This window comes from Vitis riparia, chromosome 16, assembly GCF_004353265.1.
Source record: "Vitis riparia cultivar Riparia Gloire de Montpellier isolate 1030 chromosome 16, EGFV_Vit.rip_1.0, whole genome shotgun sequence".
In the NCBI taxonomy this organism is placed as follows: Eukaryota; Viridiplantae; Streptophyta; class Magnoliopsida; order Vitales; family Vitaceae; genus Vitis; species Vitis riparia.
The window spans coordinates 14,527,305-14,547,607 of record NC_048446.1 but is presented as its reverse complement, the minus strand read 5'-3'; the positions used below and the strand labels follow the sequence as shown (position 1 = coordinate 14,547,607).

Sequence of the window (20,303 nt, the reverse complement as noted above, 5' to 3'; positions counted from 1 at the left end):
GAACTCAGTGGCAAAACAAGTTATTCATGGCCTTAACAGATCTCTATCCTTGGTGAACACTTTCATCAAATTCACTACTTTCAAGCTATTATAAATAAATCCTGTGATCATCTTAACTTGATCTAATGTCTCCTTAATCTACTTCATGATTGCAATATCTTCAAGCATTAAATCAATACAGTGGGCTGCACAGGGGGACCAAAACAAATGTTTTCGCTTCTCCATCAACAACATATCGATTGCTTTAAAACTTGCCTCATTATCAATGACTACTTGAACAACATTTTCCTCCCTAACCTTCTCTACAACTTTATCCATAAGGAAAAAGATGTAGTATGCTATCTTAGGTATGTTGGTAGTGTCAACTAAAGAATGGTATATCATGCTTCTATCACAATAAATCATGAAATTGATTATAGGCTTTCTAGTCCTAGAACTCCAACCATCACACATGATTGTGCACCCATATATAGGTCATTTAGCCTTCAATGTTGTTATATATACCTCAAGCTCTTGCACATCCTCTTCCAAATATGTATTTCCAATTTGGTATCCCGTGGGACGCTTGTGCTTGGACCCACTTCTGCCATGGTATCAATCATTGATTGATGGTAAGGCTCACTGCCAGCTACATTAAAGGGTATTTCATTAAAGAGAAAGAATTTAGAAATAGTTTTACCCACTTTCTTCACGCCTTCAATAGAAAACAAGTTTTTTTATTGATTTCTGATTTGATGGGAACATGTAGGGATCAATTCCTTTTGGAGGTATGCTAGCTCCTTCTCTTACACTGAAGCTACGTGTTAGTTCGCACTTAATCCTAGCATTAGAAGGTTGTGAGGAACTACCACCCTTCTTATGCTCTTGTCTACCTTCTTCAAAAATTCAACGACTTTCTTTCATTGCTTGTTTCATTTTTCTTCTTTCAAAGTCAACCATAGCAGCTTCCTCAATTTCATCATTAGAATCACCCTCATCAATTTCATATAAATTTTCTTTATTTAAGGAACTCAAAAGTCGTTCTTTTTTTTTTCTTTAACTATGCTTTTTCTTTTGAAATATCATACATATATTGTCTAACACTATGTGACACTTCTACCAGCATACGTGGACATCATTCCACTTGTCCAGATATATGTGCAATGTGTTGCTTTAATCTTGTTATACCGCCATGTATAACTTTCCCACAATATTTACACTTCGTGGTTCTTCTACTACCACCAACAGGTTCTACATGCTCCCAACCAATATCATGTTTTGAAGCCATTTTGAAATTTTAACCTAACCATGTATAAAAGGAAAAAAACTTACTTTTCAAATTATATATATATAAACGCATTTATATAAAAATTATGATGTTCAATTTTCCACTCACTTATATGTTTCATATTGTTACCATATAAAAATAAATTCTACTAAAAAAACAATAAACACGATCTCACCTAAGTTCATCATCTTTTGTTTTCCACTTATTTATATGTTTTTTAATTAAAATAAATAATAGTTAAATAAATGAATATTTTTATAAAAAAATTCTTTTAAAAAAGTTTGTTTTGATAATTATTGATTTCTTATTGTAATTTAATTATAGAATATTACAAAATAAAAAATCTACATGATATAATGAAGTAAAATTGATTCAAATATAAATGTAATTTATCATGTAAATGCATACCCTTCATTCCGTATTATTAAATCATTTATGATTATTTGAAAAAAAATTATTTTAAATAATTATTCATTTTCTAATGTAATTTAATTTTGCAATATTGTAAGATAAAAACATAAATTAAAAATACAATATCTATACCATATAAGTTTACCATATAAATGTATTTTATATTTCTATACCATACAAAAATAATTTAGTGAACCAATTTATTGTTTTGATAATTATTGATTTCTCATTGTAATTTAATTGTAGAATATTATAAAATAAAAAATCTACATGATATAATGAAGTAAAATTTATTCAAATATAAATGTAATTTTTATATACCATGTAAATGCATACCCTTCATTCCGTATTATTAAATCATTTATGATTATTTGAAAAAAAAATGTTTTAAATAATTATTAATTTTCTAATGTAATTTAATTTTGCAATATTATAAGATAAAAAAATCACATAATTTAATAAATTAAAAAGATAATCTCTATATAAAATAAAAACATTACATATAAATATATTTAATATTATCATTATGAATTCTTCAATTTCATATAAACATTATTTTCCAATTCTTCAATTTCATAACATTACATCTAAACATTACTTTACACTGCATACATGAATTTCCTAGTTTTACCAATTTAAATACATGTAAATCAATTTTATATTATAAAAGAAAAAATTACATAATTTAATAAATTAAAAATATAATCTCAACATAATAAGGTAAATCAAATTTTAAATATATTTTTAATTGATTCAAATTATGTAATTTTTTTAATCTAATCTCAAATTATGAATCAAATTAGCTAGCAAAATATAATTTACCAATTTATATAATTAGATTCGGTAAATTAAAAATATAATCTAGTGTGACTATGGCAATGTGAGTGTGTTGATTTAAATAAGGTAAATCAAACTTTACCTTAAAAATGAAATCTTGACTATGGCAGTGTACGGGTGTTTTGATTTAAATAAGGTAAATCAAATTTTACCTTAAAAAATATCATCTTGATTATGGCAATGTAGGGGTGTTTTGATTTAAATAAGGTAAATCAAACTTTACCTTTATTATTTGTTGGCTTGTCTTCCCCAAGAACCCTTGCCCGCTATCTTCCCCAACCCACCATGACGACCACGATCTACAACCTCTCAGACAATTCGGACCTTCCCACTACTACCACACAACCACAATTGGAGAGAGGAGGGTTGCCTTGTCGGCGTCTAGTCACCGTTGCGGCACTGGTAGCGCACCAAAGATGAAAAATCTACACTCCGGTAATGGTGGATTTAAGGTCAAGTAAGCATGGTTTTAAAAACCGGACCGGTTGGTCCGACCGGTCCAACCACTTGTCGGTCACAGTTCTGATTTGGTCCAATCAATTAGGCCGAAATAGCATTGAACCAGGGTCGGACCACTTGAATCGGTGGTCCAACCAGTGAACCAGATGAATTAGTTAGTTTCCTCCGAACCGAACGAATCAGTTGGTTTCCTTCGAAGTTCAATTAAATTAAATTTTTTTTTTTTTTAAAAAAAAAAACAATATCAAAACAATGTCGTTTTGGAGGGTATTTAATGAAAATCAAAGCTGCAAACTACAACCCTCCCTCCTCCCCCCACAACAGCTATCGGCCTACCGCTCTGCCCGCTACCGATGCTCCGTGGCCTGTGACACCCAGACAGCTCCCGCCAGCGGCCGTTACAAGTTTGCAACCCTCCCTACCGTCGCCTCTTCCCAGTTCCCCACCATGGCTTTGGAAGCCGACGTTGGAAACCTCCCTGCCGCTGGAAACCACCCTGACCGGCTGGTTATTTGATGGTGTTGGACGACTTCTAAGACATCAACATCGACTAGTATTTCAAGTTAAAGGAAAAGTTGAAGTCTGTAAGTGGTTATGGTGATTGTTATGGGCACGTCATCATCACAAGCTGACTGTCCCACAAAGCAAGAATGATGGTGGGTCCTCACAATTTGTATCACATGCAGCCTCCATTAACATCCATGGAGCACATGTGGCAATTCATAGGAAAATTGGATGCACTTCAAAAATATAGGTTGAAATTGAAGGATGAGGTTATAGAGCAGTGTGATGGCCTCCCATTAGCAATGCACATTGTGGGAGCTATGATTGAGGACCAGATCCTAGGAAAAAGGTAATGTCTGAGCATTTATGGTATTGTTGGTTTTTATTTGTTTTAATGGTTTCATAATTTAATTCATTTAGAAAATTTTATATTATGAAATAAGGTTTAAAAGTTATTTGTTAATTGTCAAAACAAAATCCATGATTTCAACTTTAGATAGAATTTAGATAAATTTATTAATTTTTTAATTTTTAATAATATATCAAATAATAAAATATATATTTATGACGTCATCAGTTCGATCGTGGTTCGACCACAGATCCGACCAGTGAACCGTAAACCAGTAACTTTTCTGGTTCAATGACCAATCTGGTTTTGAAAACATTGCAAGTAAGTGATTCTTCAATCGTGTCTCTTTTTAAAGGCTTTTAAAAGGGTCAAGGGTTTGTTTCAAATTTTCATAGGTTTTTTTTTTCAAACTTGTTCGTGAATCACAAATTCACAGATATTTTCTTTTGTAGAGGAATCTCTGATTTCTCTGAAATTTTTGATTCTTGTTGTGATGGGTTTCTTTTGCAAAGAATCTATTGATTGTTTTTTTATTTATCAAGTCGACCGAGTTAACTCAGAATATTAGTTGAGTCATCCAAGTCCAACCGATTTAAGGTCGAGTCTAGGTATAAATTGTATCTGGTATCAAACTCGTCGTGACCGACGTCGAGGCGAATATGACTTGGCCGAGTCGTACCAGACTTGACCGTTTTTTTGAACCCTGAGCTCTAAAGCTCCAAATTTCTTTAGCTAGGAAATCCATTCTAGTCTCAACACACAAGGAGTTGTAATATGACTTCATAGGGAAATTGCCCTTCCTATCCTTACTTCATTCTAAGATACCTTCTCTTTTATCTTGTATTCTCATTAAATAAATAAGTTTTAAAAGACGGGGTCATTTATTCCATTTCTCAATCCTGGAAGGGTCTTTTGAATTGCACCAACAATTAGCCTTCCCCCCATCCCCCACAAATCATCAAACGTAGTATTTGAATTTAGTTTGTGTAACAAAGGAAGTACATCTTTTAACCTGTTCTCCCTCACCCATCTATCTTGCTAGAATTTTTTTCATCTGTCATTTTTTACCTAAATGGTTATCATGTGGTTGAAATCTTCTCAACCTTTTCTAATGTCTTTCTACATACTCTTGCTAAAAAAAATTCTTGCCTCTCCTATATTCCACCCATACCCATTTTCTTTATTTTTCCTAGAAAGATCTTTCTCCATAGTCTTTCTCACTTAAGAGTAAACCTTTGCAACCAATTGCCAAGCAAAGCCTAATTAAGGACCTCCAATCTTTTAATGCTCTTACCTTCAAATTTTTTTAGGAAAAGTGGGATTTGATTAATTAATATGAAAATATATGGAAAAAAGAACCCCAAAAATTTTAAATTAATACTATTTTCATATATTTAAAAATAAATTGAAATGCATGTACTTTTTAATGAATTATCTAATCATTTCCAAAAATGCTCATTTACTTATCATGTCATTCAAATTAATTGACAACTAGACTCCTCCATCTAAATGTTTTCCTTCATTTTTAATATTTTATTATTATTGTTATTATTATTATTATTATTATTATTATTATTATTATTATTATATTTGTTATAAAATATGAGATTTTCTACCACTATGGTAACTTGTGGATGATCATCCATAAATATATTTTGTAATTCCCTATAAAAGGGAAAGACCCCTAATGAAATTCAATTGAGTTTTACCATACATTCTATTATCTCTTTCTTACTTTTTTCTTCTCTCACTTTGTTTTACAATACATTTATCAGCACGAATAGTCTCTACCAAAGAAATAGAAAGATTTTTCTCTATTTAGAGAAATAGAAAGATGTTCTTCCCTTTAGAGAAATAGAAAGACTTTCTCTCTTTTTCTCACAAAAAGGTATGTGATAAACTTATATCATGATTTTCTACTTTATTACCCTTTGACTCTCTATTTTCACTTATTTTATTTGAATGCATAAATATGTACAATCCCTATAACCAGAAGTTATGGGATAAATTATAATTTATAGGGTAAATTCATAACCAGAAGTTATGAAAAATATGTGTAATCCCTATAACCAAAATTTATGGGGAAAATTACAAAATTACAAATACATGACCAGAAGTTATGTATATGATCCCTAATTATTTGTTTTTAATTATATAGTTGTGGACCCCGCATTTCGTCTCAATGCGTTTCCCACTCGATGGCGAGCTCGATTTTTATTTGAAAAAAATTGATTTTATTTATTCAAAAATGACTTGGAGTCGCCACTTATTTTTGTTTTATTTTTTAAAGGGTAAACAAAATAAGAAAGAAAAACCCTAAGTGTGACTCCTTATTTTGGAAAAGGTGATCTACGAAAAACCGGATCGGGTTCGGGGGTCAGGTTACTTATCGGGAAGGTACGGTAAAGACCGTAGCACCCCTCTAAGTCCCTAAAGTTGGGTCTCTACTAATAAAATGAAACTAATGTGGCAATGATGAGGAAATCAATGAATAATCAGTATGCTCGCACATATGAGAAACAGAACAATGCATAGAAGATGGCTAAAGTGAAAGTGGGTACGTACCTGAGCAATGAGCCACCATGTGCTATCAAGAAATGGGGTTAGTGCACAATTAATGAATATAATATATAGACCGTGAGTCACTAAACAGATAAAGAACCATCAACAGCACACATGGCATTTTATTCAAATTCACTTTTATTTTGATGAAAATTTATTTGATGTTGGGCCCCCACCAAAGCCCGTTTATTTTTGCATGGATTAATTCCATAAATTCCATTATTCGGAATTACGGAATTTAATTCATGCTTATTTAAAAACATTTTAAAAATAAATAAAATACAAAAGTGGCTTGCCGGAAAGAAAATGACAACCAAATTTTATTGAAAATGGGATGTTGGTTTCTAAAAACCCTAAGGATGGAAAATTTGATGACTTGAAATCATTTAAAAATCAGAAATTGGAAAATCATTTCAAAACAGGGTTGGAAATTATTATTTTGAAATCAAAGGGAAAGAGTTTGAAGGGGGGTGGCACATGGCTCAAAAGGTGGTAATGCTAGAGGTGGCCACGCACGTGGACCTGAGGTGCAAATGATATTTCACCTTGAAGTTGGTGATTGCAGCCGCCATCTTCTCCTTTCTGAAATCCTGATGATCTTCCCCTCAAACAGAGAGTAACCCATTTTCCATACTTTAACAGCCCCACTCTGGTGACCTATATGGTTGAAATTGATGCCGGGAACTGAGGAAGCTCCCTGACAAAAACCAAGGAGCTGAGATCCTATAAAATGGCAGTGCAGTCATCTGATGCGCTTACAATCAGCATGTAAGGCTGGCTGACATGTAGACAAGCAGTGGATTCCATTAGGAATTGTCTTGGCTGCTAATTGACTCAGGAATGTGCTCTGCCTTTTTTCAAGCCCCTGACTTGTTCCTCTGCTGACTGAAGCATTGCTCTCAGCTTCCCAGTGGCTTGTCTGAGGGCTCTTTGGGCTCATTGAGTAAAATCCAATCGTCTTCTTTGATCACTTTGTCTCCAACTACAACTTCCTTCTCAATGTCATTTACACGGATGTTAAAGCAACCAGAAACACAGCACTTTCTCCACCCACGGGCTACAATCAGCAGCATGAGAGGTCATGCCACCCCTGGCTGTCAGGATCCATACAGCAGCATGCAATATTTTTTCAAGAGCAGATCTCCTAGCAGGTCCTTCTGGAAGATGTGCAACTGCGGATGTGTCGACATTTGATTGGGGCTGCCCTCTGTAGGGTGAAGGAATATTATTGCAAGAACCATAAGTGGCTACAGCTTCCTCACAGAGTATCATCATCTCAGTGACAAGTCGCATTGCAGGATCAGCCTGGTCTTCAACATAAAGATTTATTGACGGCTCTGGATCACTTGGATTAGCCACCTTGATACATGTTTCTGATGTGGATGTGTCAATTGCACCCTGATTTCAACGCCATCACAACTGGAGAGCTGCAACCTCAGATAGAATTTTCAGTTCAACCTCCTCTTCCAAGTTCAAATGAAGAAATTCAGATGCACTCCCATATGTCAGCATATAGGTTGGCTTGATGATGGAGCTATCTACTGAGCATTCTGCAATGTTGCCATCAGAATGCAGTACAACAGATACAGTAACAGCATTGCAAAACTCTCCTTGTTTCAAGCTCATTCCCTCCATGGCAAGTTTCTCAGGGAACATAGGATAAGTGGCAGTAGGCAAGAAAATAGAAGTCCCTCTTTTCATTGCTTCTCTGTATACTATGCTTCCAGGTTGAACGATGCTAGTTGGATCTGCCACATGTATCCAAACTTTAATCCGCCTATCTAGCAACCTTGTTGCACTCAGGGCATCATCAAGCTCATCAACCTCATCAACATCTATGGCATAAACCTTCAAGTGAGTAAGATCCTTTCTGTCAACCTCGTCTGGGTCAAAGGGCTCAGACAGAAGATTTCTAGCAGCTGATATAACCTCATCTGGATAATCACCCGGATGTTGAACTTTAACAGATTGAGATTGACGTGTACAGGAACATACCCAACATCTATGAGGAGATTTAATGCTGAAGATGCTGTTTTGACCAATCCCAATTCCCTAAGAATCATCCCAGCTGTTTTCTTTTGGTCATCATTTGTGCATGCATCAATGGCATAAGCTTCAAGTGACGCAATTTTATGCTGGATTTTCTCTTTTGTCTTCCAGGAAGACTTGCTTCATCTGAGATAATGACAGATTCTGAGCTGTTACTATAGACACTATCTGGTGGGGATATCCAGCCTTTATCTTGCAAAGGCAGTCCAGCTACACCAAGCAAATCCTCAGCATTTCCCTCATCAGATCTGGAGAAGATTTCTCTGTCTTTGTTACCGGATTGAGAAGCATCACTAGCGAGGTTTGTCCTTGATCAAGCTAAACTTTCTTAGTTGTTGTCCCCATTCAAAAGCGCTTATATACAATGCTGACACTTCTAAGCTTGGCAGAGAACCCATGCCCAGAAGAAAAACCTTACGAAACCTTTCCATTTGCGTTCAATTAAATCCCTTCAACAAACGAACTTTTCTGTTTTAATATAGCTGAAAGAGTTGACTCTGTAGCACCCACACGAGGAACAAGCTTTGGCATTTTTATCATGTTTCTTGCCACAGACATGGCATTCTACAAGTTTCTTTCCACTCCATTCAAATGAACCTTGCTCGCGCCTCTAAGAAGAACAGTGTATGCTTTAGGGTCTGTGCAATCATTTATGAAAGCAAAGAACTCATCTCTAGTCTTTTTGAGTTCAAAACTCCCATATCAAACAGGAACAAGGAGAGTATGTCTTTGAGAAGCAACTGAAGCAAAACTATAAACCACATGAATATTCTTCCTCACAAAATTCACCATCCTCAACCCGGATTGCTTCCTCAATGACAGTCACTTTCTGAGGAGAATATGCATTTGCATTTTCTGCTTCCAGTTTACTTGATATTGGCTCGCTACTGGCTTATTCTTGTCCACAGTTTTGGTGCATTCATATGCAGGATGATCATAACCAAAAGTCAGCATGAGAGCTCTTGAAAGAAAAGGCCCCATCATTTTGAGTCCTTAAACACGTAGAAAAAGGAAATGACTTCAGGTGCCTCTCTTTGATATACGTGGTCAGTAAGGGATGCAAATCCTGACAAGATTACAATATGCTTCAGCTCTAACACCAGATTCAGTAGTGAGTCAATTGCTTGAACTATTCTGGCTTTTCTGGGTTGCACTCTCTTTCACTTCCTCAACAGCATAATAAACCTTGGTGGGAATTCCTATCTCCTTTGGTTGGACATCAATTAATGACAACCTCACTGCTACTGGAACTATATTGCTGATTCCGCCGTCATAGCAGCAAGAAATTCAGATCGGTGTGCACGCAAGACATCTTCATCAATTTCGGTACCAATAGATTCCCTTACATTCCCTCACTGACCCGGAACCAAACTTTCACCACCTGAGAGATAATTGAATGAAAGGAAACGAAGTGCTTCTGGAGGGTCAAGGCAGCCAAAAGGATAGTGTATGTTACCAAGGATGGTTTACAGATTTCTTGGGTTTCAGAGATTGATGACGGAATGGAACTTGCATTAGAAACAAAGGCATGGAGGTTTAAAGAGAAAAGTGGGTAGATGAATGTGAAGGATACAGGGTGCAGGAGATGGGTATGAATGGTTTAGTAGGTAGGAGAATATGGACATGGAGTTAGTTTAACGGGTTAGAGAATGGGTGTGGAGATAAACATGGAATGGGTTTAACGGGTTAGAGAATGGGTGTGGAGATAATGGAAAATGGGTATGGGAGAGAGGTGAAAATAGGCTTAAAAGGTGCAACTGACATCATTAATGTGAGGTGAGTAATTGCATGAAAGAGTGGGAAGGCATGCACGTACACACTTGCTGGGATAGCAACAAATTCCTTTCATTGCAACTAGTGGATTCCTAGCTGATAGATGAGGGAAACAACAACACCTAACAGGACAGATGCTACAACTGCATAACTTATACAATGTCCCAAGTACCAGAAGTGTACTCCAAAACAAATGAGGGAAACCCGAGACAAGCCAGCAGCAAAAAAGTGCTACAACGCGACTTATAAGGAGCTGAAACCCATACAAGCATACCCCCATATTCCAATCGAGAATGATGACAGCAGCTAATGTAATGGCCCCAGACATTGTGCCTCCATTGCCGTTTGTCTATATAAAATGGAGCACACAAGCAGCACTAAAAGCGACCCAAGGTATAGAAGGCCAAGATGTGAAGCTCTACTGATTGTCGATGATATAACCCGTTGGGATCTGGTGGTTCTGGTAAGCAAACCAAAGGAAAATGATTGGCTAAGCAATCTCACCGACTATATCAATGGTACTCCAAGGAGATCTCACGATACAATTAAGAATCCTGGGCCTTTTGAACCACTTCCTCCAATAAACTACTTTAGGAAGGTAGCAGAACTCCAGCCAATACAACACCACCAACTAGAATTCCAATGCCCAGTCCAAAAACAACCCTTTTCTTAAACTGGCTCTCTTTTTGTTGAGGCTCAGAAACCAAATCTTCGTTGATTGGTAATTTAAGACCTTTGTCAACTTCCTCTCTGGCACTGTCCTCACCACGCCGATCCAGTTCTGTCCTCGCCACGACTGTAATGAACCATATCCTCGTTTCAGCATCAATAACCGGCTAGGTACTGCATGTATCACTAACACTCAAGGCTCGTTGTAGATATGCAACTAGCATACTGTCTCTCAGAGGCTTCATGATGACAGTTGGATTATAAACCCCAGAAACTTTAGCACTATTTCTGGTAGTGCTGATGGAATTAGCTAGAAGAAACAGTTTAGGAAGAACCTCCAGAAAAGGTGAACTTATTGAGCCATATCCCAGATTTCAACAAGTCTAAGAACAGTGCAAATCCCTCTTTCCTCATTCCCTCCTTGAAGTATCTATCAATCATTGTTGTCCATTAAACCACATCTCGGTCAACAGTTTTATCAAAAATATGCCAAACTTTCTCTATACTCCCACACTTCCCATACATATCTGATAATGTGCTCCAAACCATGCCATCTAAATCCAACCCTATTCACAGCATATGCCCATGAATCTCCTTCCTAAGATGCAAGGATTAAATGACAGTAGAAACAGCAAAAGCACTAGACATTGTATATTTGTCGCATTTAAAGTCCTCGTGCTTACTGTGTGATTCATCAGTGAAGATACCAGTCTCAAAATTAACAGTGGTCAAGTCAATCTCACGAAGTAATGAAACGATCTTAGCTTTACTGAAAACACCAACCTCCTACATTGAGTGAGATTTTTGACCTTTTGACCAGAGCTACTGACCATTCATAGGAGATTAATACCCTGCTGCGTTGATTTAACATCTATATGCCCCACACATCCACCCAGATTCATGGACATCTGAAAGCCTCTTTTATCCTCAAATGTTCCTCAAATCAATTCATTCTCCACCAGCACACCAGCACAGATTTACAGTCTTAAAGCCTTGAGCGTGCATTCAAGAGAAAACAGAGGAGCAAGAAACAAAAACGGGAATAGAACATGAAGCATTTAACAAATATGTTGAGCCCATGTCCTCTTTTATCCATGGGGCCAACAATCAGTGGGTTAAAAAAAACAGAGAATGCTTACAAGAATAGAGCACAACATACAGCAAACTCTTCAGATATTAAACCAAAACAACTCCAAACTAAAACAAACCAACAAACGGAATTGAAAATCCAAGAGAATAAGATATGTATGAAAGGCATGAAGAATGAAAACGTACGTGAAAACCATAGTAACCAAACCTGAAAGTCTCTTCCTCAGCTGGATGTTTTGGGCTGCACCTCTCCAGAAAAATCTCTCATCTCTTCTCTTAGCCCCCTTCTCCTTCGAATCCTCAAAAATCAATATCTCCCCTCCCCTCACTTGCAGCTGGCCTCATACTCAAAAGCCTACTCTCCCTCATACGCTCCCCTTGAGCTCTGGTTTTCTCCCTGAGCTCTCCTCCAGCTCCCCTCTCTCACCGTTTTTTTCCCTTTTTCTTCAGCATGCCAAAAACTCTCTGAAAAGCATCCCCCGGTTCCTACAGCTGCCAGCCTCCTCTACTATGCAGCTGGCCTGCTACCCAATAACGGCCTGCAAAATCCCCAGCATATCCTCCCATATGTGTTGCTCTCTCATTCGTCCATCAACTCCACTATTGTGATTCCCTAGCAACCAGTCATGAAGCAACACGTGGCTTTCAAGGAGCCCTCCAGCTGGCAAAGAAAATAACCTGCATGACAAAAGTGAATAAGCCCCAAATGGGGTCTACAATAGTATAATTCAAAGTTATACAAAATAATATTATACAGTCAGAAGCTATAAAATGAATAGTTCATAGCTTGCAGTTATGCACAAATTTATATAAAAAAGCATTTCATAGCCTAAAGCTATGCATAAATTTAAATATTTTCTTGTTCTGACAAAATAATCATAACCTTAAGCTATGAAAGATATTAACTTTTAATTTCTTTAATTTCTTTTAATTATATTGTGTAACTAGAAGTTACACATAAATAGTTCATAGCCTAAAGTTATGTACAAATTTGCAGATTTTCTTGTTTTGACAAAATAATCATAACTCAAAGTTATGAAAAATATTGGCTTTTAATTTTTATTTTGTACTCACTTATTTTTCACAACAAGAATAATGGAAAACAATTTTTATTAACAATTGTTTCATAGCCAAAAGCTATGCATACAATTTTTAATTCTCTTGTATAACCAAAAGTTATACAAAACAAAATTGTCAATAAACAACTATGTACCTAGAAGATACATAATTTTTTTAAATTTAGTTATATAACCAAAAGTTATATAAATATTATTATTCATAACCCGAAGTTATGAAAATAAGAAATTAATATTCTTTGTGCTAATCAAGGGTTATGCTAAAGTTGTTAATACGCACTTTCTTATAACTAGAAGCTATAAAGAACAAAATTGTTAACTAACAATTTTGTACAACTTTATAAAATTTATATAACCAAAAGTTATAATGAAATATATTATAGCCTGAAGCTATGATAACAAGCATATAGATAATATTTATATGTTATCAAAAGATTAATATTTTGTATATCAATTTATACAAATAGGTAAGTGTTTGATAATTTTTATAAATTTCTATTATTAAAAGTTATATTGTTATTAATGCATGAAAGTATGATATTTTTGCATTAGAGGTGGTCATTTGGAATATTTTTTGTTGTTTAATACACAACAATCTTTTGATTTAGAAAATTGAGATTTTTTTGGATACGTGTGAAATATATGACTTGGTCATATGATTGATAAATTGATTTTACATGTCAATTTTCTTTATAGCATGTTTTTATGATTGAAAATTTGAGTTATATAAAATAATATATATTATTGCATGTTGCCACATATGGTATTTTTATTAATGCAATAATTTCATTATCAAAAAATAATTTTGAAATTACAATAGGTTCAACTATTGTTCTCAATATATTATGTTATATCTTTACATATATGTTCAGATGGATTTGCAGTACTTCAATTAAAGTTTTGAGACAACAAGATGCTTTAAATCATGATATGTTCTCTTAAAATTTTGATTTATGAATTAATTTTTGCACATTGATTTAGATCATAATAATATTTTGAATAAAATTATTGATCTATCACTACAATTAGTTTGATTATTGAAATACTTCCTCGTTATTTCATGTATAAATTGTTCCACACTTACAAAATCAAATGTGTGAGATTATTTAAGAAATATATAACTTTAAATTATCTTTTCATATTTGTTTTATTGTGTTATATATACTCTCATTGCTTTTATTAAGTTAAGTCATCATCAATGACTAATATTTTTCCATTGTTTTAACTCTTTCTCTATGATAATATTTCTTCAACTCTATAAAGACAGGGTCTTTATGACAATGTTTTATGACTTGTTACTTTGATGAAACTTTTGTCTCATTAATTGCACAACATTGATGATAGACATTGTTAATACTATATCAGGTGATAGAAACTTGACTAATGGCTTTATAAGAGCTTATACCATATCACTAGTAGTATTTGATTCCATGTGAATGACATTTTATACAATGCTAGATCCAGAAGAATCTTGTGAATGACATTTTCAGACTAACTTAGTCCCTCGGGGTAAAAGGTCGTATGGATGTACATTATAAAACTAGAAGTTTTTATTTAGTGACTAGTCTACCTATACACTTAAAAGGTAGAATAACATGTTGTGTAGATTATCATTTTAATCAGACAATTTTCTAATCATTAGGGGGAGAAAAGCCAGTTCTAGAAGAACGACATGAAATTATTTGGAATGCATTAACTTTGACTTATCTTGATCCTCGTACCAATTAATGTGAACTGGAAGTTTAAAAGATTATTTATTTACAAGAACTTGCAAATCAACTACCAAATGCCTTCATTAATGCAAAGAAAGTGACAAAATCATTTTCACTAACCTAGAATACTCCAGCATGGATTGATGTCCCTGTAGAACAGTTAACAAATGAATATAAGATACGCCTGAAGTGTGGTAGACCTGTCGGCTCAAAGGATGTAACTCCCCGAAAGAGAAGAACCCAAGAAAAACTTGACACTCTAAAAGAGGCCATCAAAATGACTGATCAGTTTAAAATTGATAAATCTATAGCCCTAGAAGAAGCACAAATAATGGAGAAAGCCCCTGAAGAGGCACATATTGAACAAGAAGCCCCCGAAGAGGCACATATTGAACAAGAAGCCCCTAAAGAGACACATATTGAACAAGAAGCCCCTAAAGAGACACATATTGAACAAGAAGCCCCTGAAGAGACACATATTGAACAAGAAGCCCATGAAGAGGTACATATTGAACAAGAAGCCCCTAAAGAGACACATATTGAATAAAAAGACCCTGAAGAGACATATATTGAATAAAAAGCCCTTGAAGAGGCACATATTGAACAAGAAGCCCTTGAAGATGCACATATTGAACAAGAAGCCCCTGAAGATGCATAATTACCTAAAAATTGTGAAATCTTAGTAAGTTTTGTATACACAGGAGAAAAAGGGGATCGAAATAATATTATTATTAACAATATTTTTCACTTTCCAAGTGGCCTCTAATATCATAAGAAATGATGAAGATCCTGAACCACGAAATGTGGAAGAATGTCGACATAGAAATGATTGGCCAAAATGGAAAGAAGCTATGTAGGCAGAGTTAAACTCATTAACAAAACGATAAGTTTTTGGACCTATAGTCCAAACACCTGAAGATGTAAAGCTTGTTGGGTACAAATGGGTATTTGTACAAAAACACAATGAGAATAATGAGATTATAAGATATAAAACACGATTAATAGCACAATGTTTTTCGTAGAGACCTGGTATTGGCAACAAGGAAACATACTCTCCCGTCATGAACGTAATCACATTTTGTTTCTTAATTAGTTTAGCAGTCTTAGAAAGACTAGATATGCGTCTCATGGATGTTATCACAACATATTTATACGAATCCATGGATAATGATGTATACATGAAAGTCCCTGAAGGATTTAAACTGTCGAAAGCAAATTGTACAAAGCCTCGTAGCATGTACTCAATCAAGTTACAACGATCCTTGTATGGATTAATCTGGATGCATATGGTACAATCGCCTTAGCGAATACTTGCTAAAAGAAGGGTATATGAATAACCCTATATGCCCATACATCTTCATTAAGAAATTAGAAACCAGATTTGCAATTATTGCAGTGTATGTTGATAACTTAAATCTTGTTGGAACTCTTGACGAGCTCACAAGAACAACAAATTACTTGAAAAAAATGAATTTAAGATGAAAGATTTTGGAAAAGCAAAATTTTGTCTCGACCTGCAGATTGAGTATTTTCCAAATGGAGATTTAGTACATCAATTACATTAAATTATCTTATGATAGTTTATTCACTTGAAGTGAAAAAGGACATCTTCTATCCTAAAGAAGATAATGAAGAACTACTTGGTCCAGAAGTACCATATTATAGTATTATTGGTGCACCGATGAATCTTGCAAATTATACACGACCATATATTGTATTTCTTGTTAATTTACTTGTGAGATATAGTTCTGCACCAACTCAAAGACATTGGAATAAAATCAATCATGTATTACAATAACATGGGTCTATGTTATTCTGAAGGATCATAATCTTAATTGCTTGAATATGTAGATGTTGACTATCTTTTAGACCCTCACAAAGCTCGATCTCAAATGAGGTATGTATTTATATATGATGGTATGACAATATCATGGAGATCAATCAAGAAAATAATGGAAACATGTGGACTACCCTCCATCAAAGATCTATTTACAAAGGCATTGTCAACTACAATACTCAAGAAGCTCATTGGAATACGTCGACTCAAAGATCTCCATGCTATGTTACTAGAGAAAATATAATCATGTCAACATGAGGGGGAACTAATTGATAAGAATATCACTACGTTGCACTCTTTTTTCCTTCGTCCAAGTTTTGTCCTATTAGGTTTTACTAACAAGGTTTTTAACGAGGCAGTTGTAGTAATCCAAAAGAATATTGTACTCTTTTTCCTTCACTAGGGATTTTCCTAGTAAGATTTTAATGAAGCATATTCTTATGATCATCCAAGGGGGAGTGTTATAAAATATGAGATTCAATAGTAATTTGTGGATGATCATCCATAAATATCTTTTGTAATTCCCTATCAAAGGGAGAGACCCCTAATTAAATTCAATTGAGTTATTATTATTATTCTTATGATCATCCAAGGGGGAGTGTTATAAAATATGAGATTCAATAGTAATTTGTGGATGATCATCCATAAATATCTTTTGTAATTCCCTATCAAAGGGAGAGACCCCTAATTAAATTCAATTGAGTTATTATTATTATTCTTATGATCATCCAAGGGAGAGTGTTATAAAATATGAGATTCAGTAGCAACTTGTAGATGATCATCCATAAATATCTTTTGTAATTCTCTATCTTTTGTAATATCTTTTGTAATAATAATAATAATAATAATAATAATAATAATTATTATTATTATTATTATTATTATTATTATTATTATCATCATCATTATTATTATTATAATCATTATTATTATCATTATTATTATTATCATTATTATTATTATTATTATTATTATTATTATTATTATTATTATTATTATCATTATTATTATTATCATTATCATTATTATCATTATTATTATTTTATTATTTTGGATTTTTTTTCTAGAAACAAACACATCGTAGAATTCTTATTTTAGTTTCCTAAAAATTTAGGAAAATACTATGCAAAATAGATCCTATTTAAATAAGATTAATATTTTTTTTATTTCCTAGAATTTTAAGAAGAAATATTGTCAAACAAATCTTATTTAATCATAATTACCAATTCAAAAAGTAATAAGGTTGTTTATTAATAATAAATAATAAATTTAATAATATATAAATATTTTAATTATGATTAGTTTATTTAATATAAAATAATTATTTACTTATTTATTTTTATACTATATATCAAAGTACAACCATATTATAAAGCATTTTATATCTAAAAAACACTTACAGTAAATTTTATTCTCTATTATATTAAACAATTATTAATATTGTATAATAAATAAAAATTTATTATTGGTTTATTTATTATCAAGAATATGAATTTATTTTTAAATTATTAATAGTAGAATAAAATCTCTTTTTTTTTCAAATTCTTACTTTATAATGTTTCTAGAGAAAAAAAAATCCAAATAAAATAATAATAATAATAATAATAATAATAATAATAATAATAATAATAATAATAATAATAAATCTAAAAGGAATAGAAACATTTACATGGAAGAGTCTAGTTTTCAATTGATTTGAATGACATGACAAGGAAAGGGGTTTTTTTTTTTTTTTTATAATTTGATGATTCATTAAAAAGTGTATATATTTCAAATTATTTTTAAATAAATGAAGATAATACTAATTTAAAATTTTTGAGGTTCCTTTTTCCATATATTTTTATATCAGTGAATCAAATCTCACTTTTCCCAATTTTTCATCCTTTCAAACCTTAGACCAATTCACTATATGTATCTTATTACCTTCGAAAGGATCTTGTCACAAAAAATCTTTTTGAATTTTTCCTAATATGTTCCTCACTTTCCTAAGAATTGCAAAAATGGACATATAATAGATTGATAGGCTCGAGAGTGTACTCTTAAACTAAGATAAGAAGTAAGAAGCCTATTTTACACACAAACATAGATGCCAATCTACCCACTTTCTCCACTTCTCCTATCGGAATAAGCTCACTTTTTACAAGTTTTTTTAGACCTAACACAAGCTCAAAGTCAATTACAAATTTACAACCCATCTCCAATATCTTAGTTCATCCAAATTGCCCTCATAAAACAAAAGTGTATCATCTACAAACAAGATGTGGGAGTCTGCATTCCCTCTTCATCTTTATCCTTGACCTTGAAGCCATTGATGAACCATAGCTCCATATTCATCCTTTGAAAATAGATAACTAAGAGCTTCCATGACTATCATAAAAAGATAGAGAGAAAAAGATCTCCCTACTACAAGCCTCTTGAAGTTGGGAAGAATTCAATAGGGGTCTCCTTAGCAAAAAAAATATATATATTTTCTCCACTTAAGACCATAGGAGAAATTTGGAATCCACATGGTGATTGGAGCCAAAATATGAGCTCTAATGGCATATATTCGATATGATTTGTGCACCAAAGGATATTCAAATCACCCAACTTAACCGAAATCAATGCTAAGACCCTAGCCATGAGTTTAATTTGTACTTTGGAGACTTATCTCAGGTTCAGGGGAAGAAAAGGGTGCAAGTTGAATCACTTTAGATTTTGAAAGATCAAGAAAGGGCTAAATGAGGAAATAAGTGAGTCAAGACTCATAGACCATAAGGAAAGGCAAGACGAGGACATCATGAGTTTGGAAGATGAGAAATGACCATTATGGAGTAAGAAAGAAGGCAAGAAAACATGGGAAATGAGGCATGAAGCATGATTTAGCTGCATGGAAATTCAGAACTCAAAAATATGATGACAATATATACTTTGATTGTGAGGACAAATTTGGAGCACTTTTTGGAGTCCATTTTATATATAATATATATCATTTCAAATCTCGGGAAGTCAGGAGTCCAACGCTTTAAACGGTGTGCAAATCAGAGCTGAAATGAAGAAGTTATGGCCATTTGAAGACAACTACACCAAGCTAAAGGGTCATTTCGAAATGATTTCGAAATTCAACTTATGAATTCGAAATCCAATTTATGAATTCGAAATCCAATTCAAAATGACACCAATTTCGAATTCACCCATTGCCACTTTGATGTTTCGCTTCCTCTACCCCGAGAATTGCATCTAGGGCACTCCATTTGCCCTACGTGGACCCTACACGACTAGAAATCATCATTTTATTATTTTTTTTAATCATTTTTAGGAATTTATTTTGTAATAAGTGGCCAATGAGAGTGTGTCACATGTTAGGTAATTGATGATATTTTATAAACTCTCTTAATTCTAGGTTTTAGGGATCTTGGATTTTTTTTCCAAAGAGTTTGACATTAAAGGTGGAAGAAGACTAGAACTTTGATTTGTTTTCTTTTTCTTCTTTATTTAATATATTGTTTTAGGTACTTTTGATTGAATTTACGGATTTTTACCCTATTATGGATTGTGAATGTGACATCACCCCCATCAAAGGCTAAGAGCCAACTTGGGGCTTGAAGCATGAAAACCTAAGGGCTAGCAAACCTATAGAGACAATGGGTAAATTATTAGAACAATGAGATTAACTATTGGTTGGGTAACAATTTATCATTTTTTGTTTATTCTATCTTTGTGAGTTAGT

General features: G+C 33.6%; 1 pseudogene; it reads right to left on the bottom strand.

Moving 5' to 3' along the window:
- Positions 1-7,406: 7,406 nt before the first annotated feature.
- On the bottom strand, positions 7,407-11,321 carry LOC117933296 (annotated as a pseudogene).
- Positions 11,322-20,303: the final 8,982 nt, after the last annotated feature.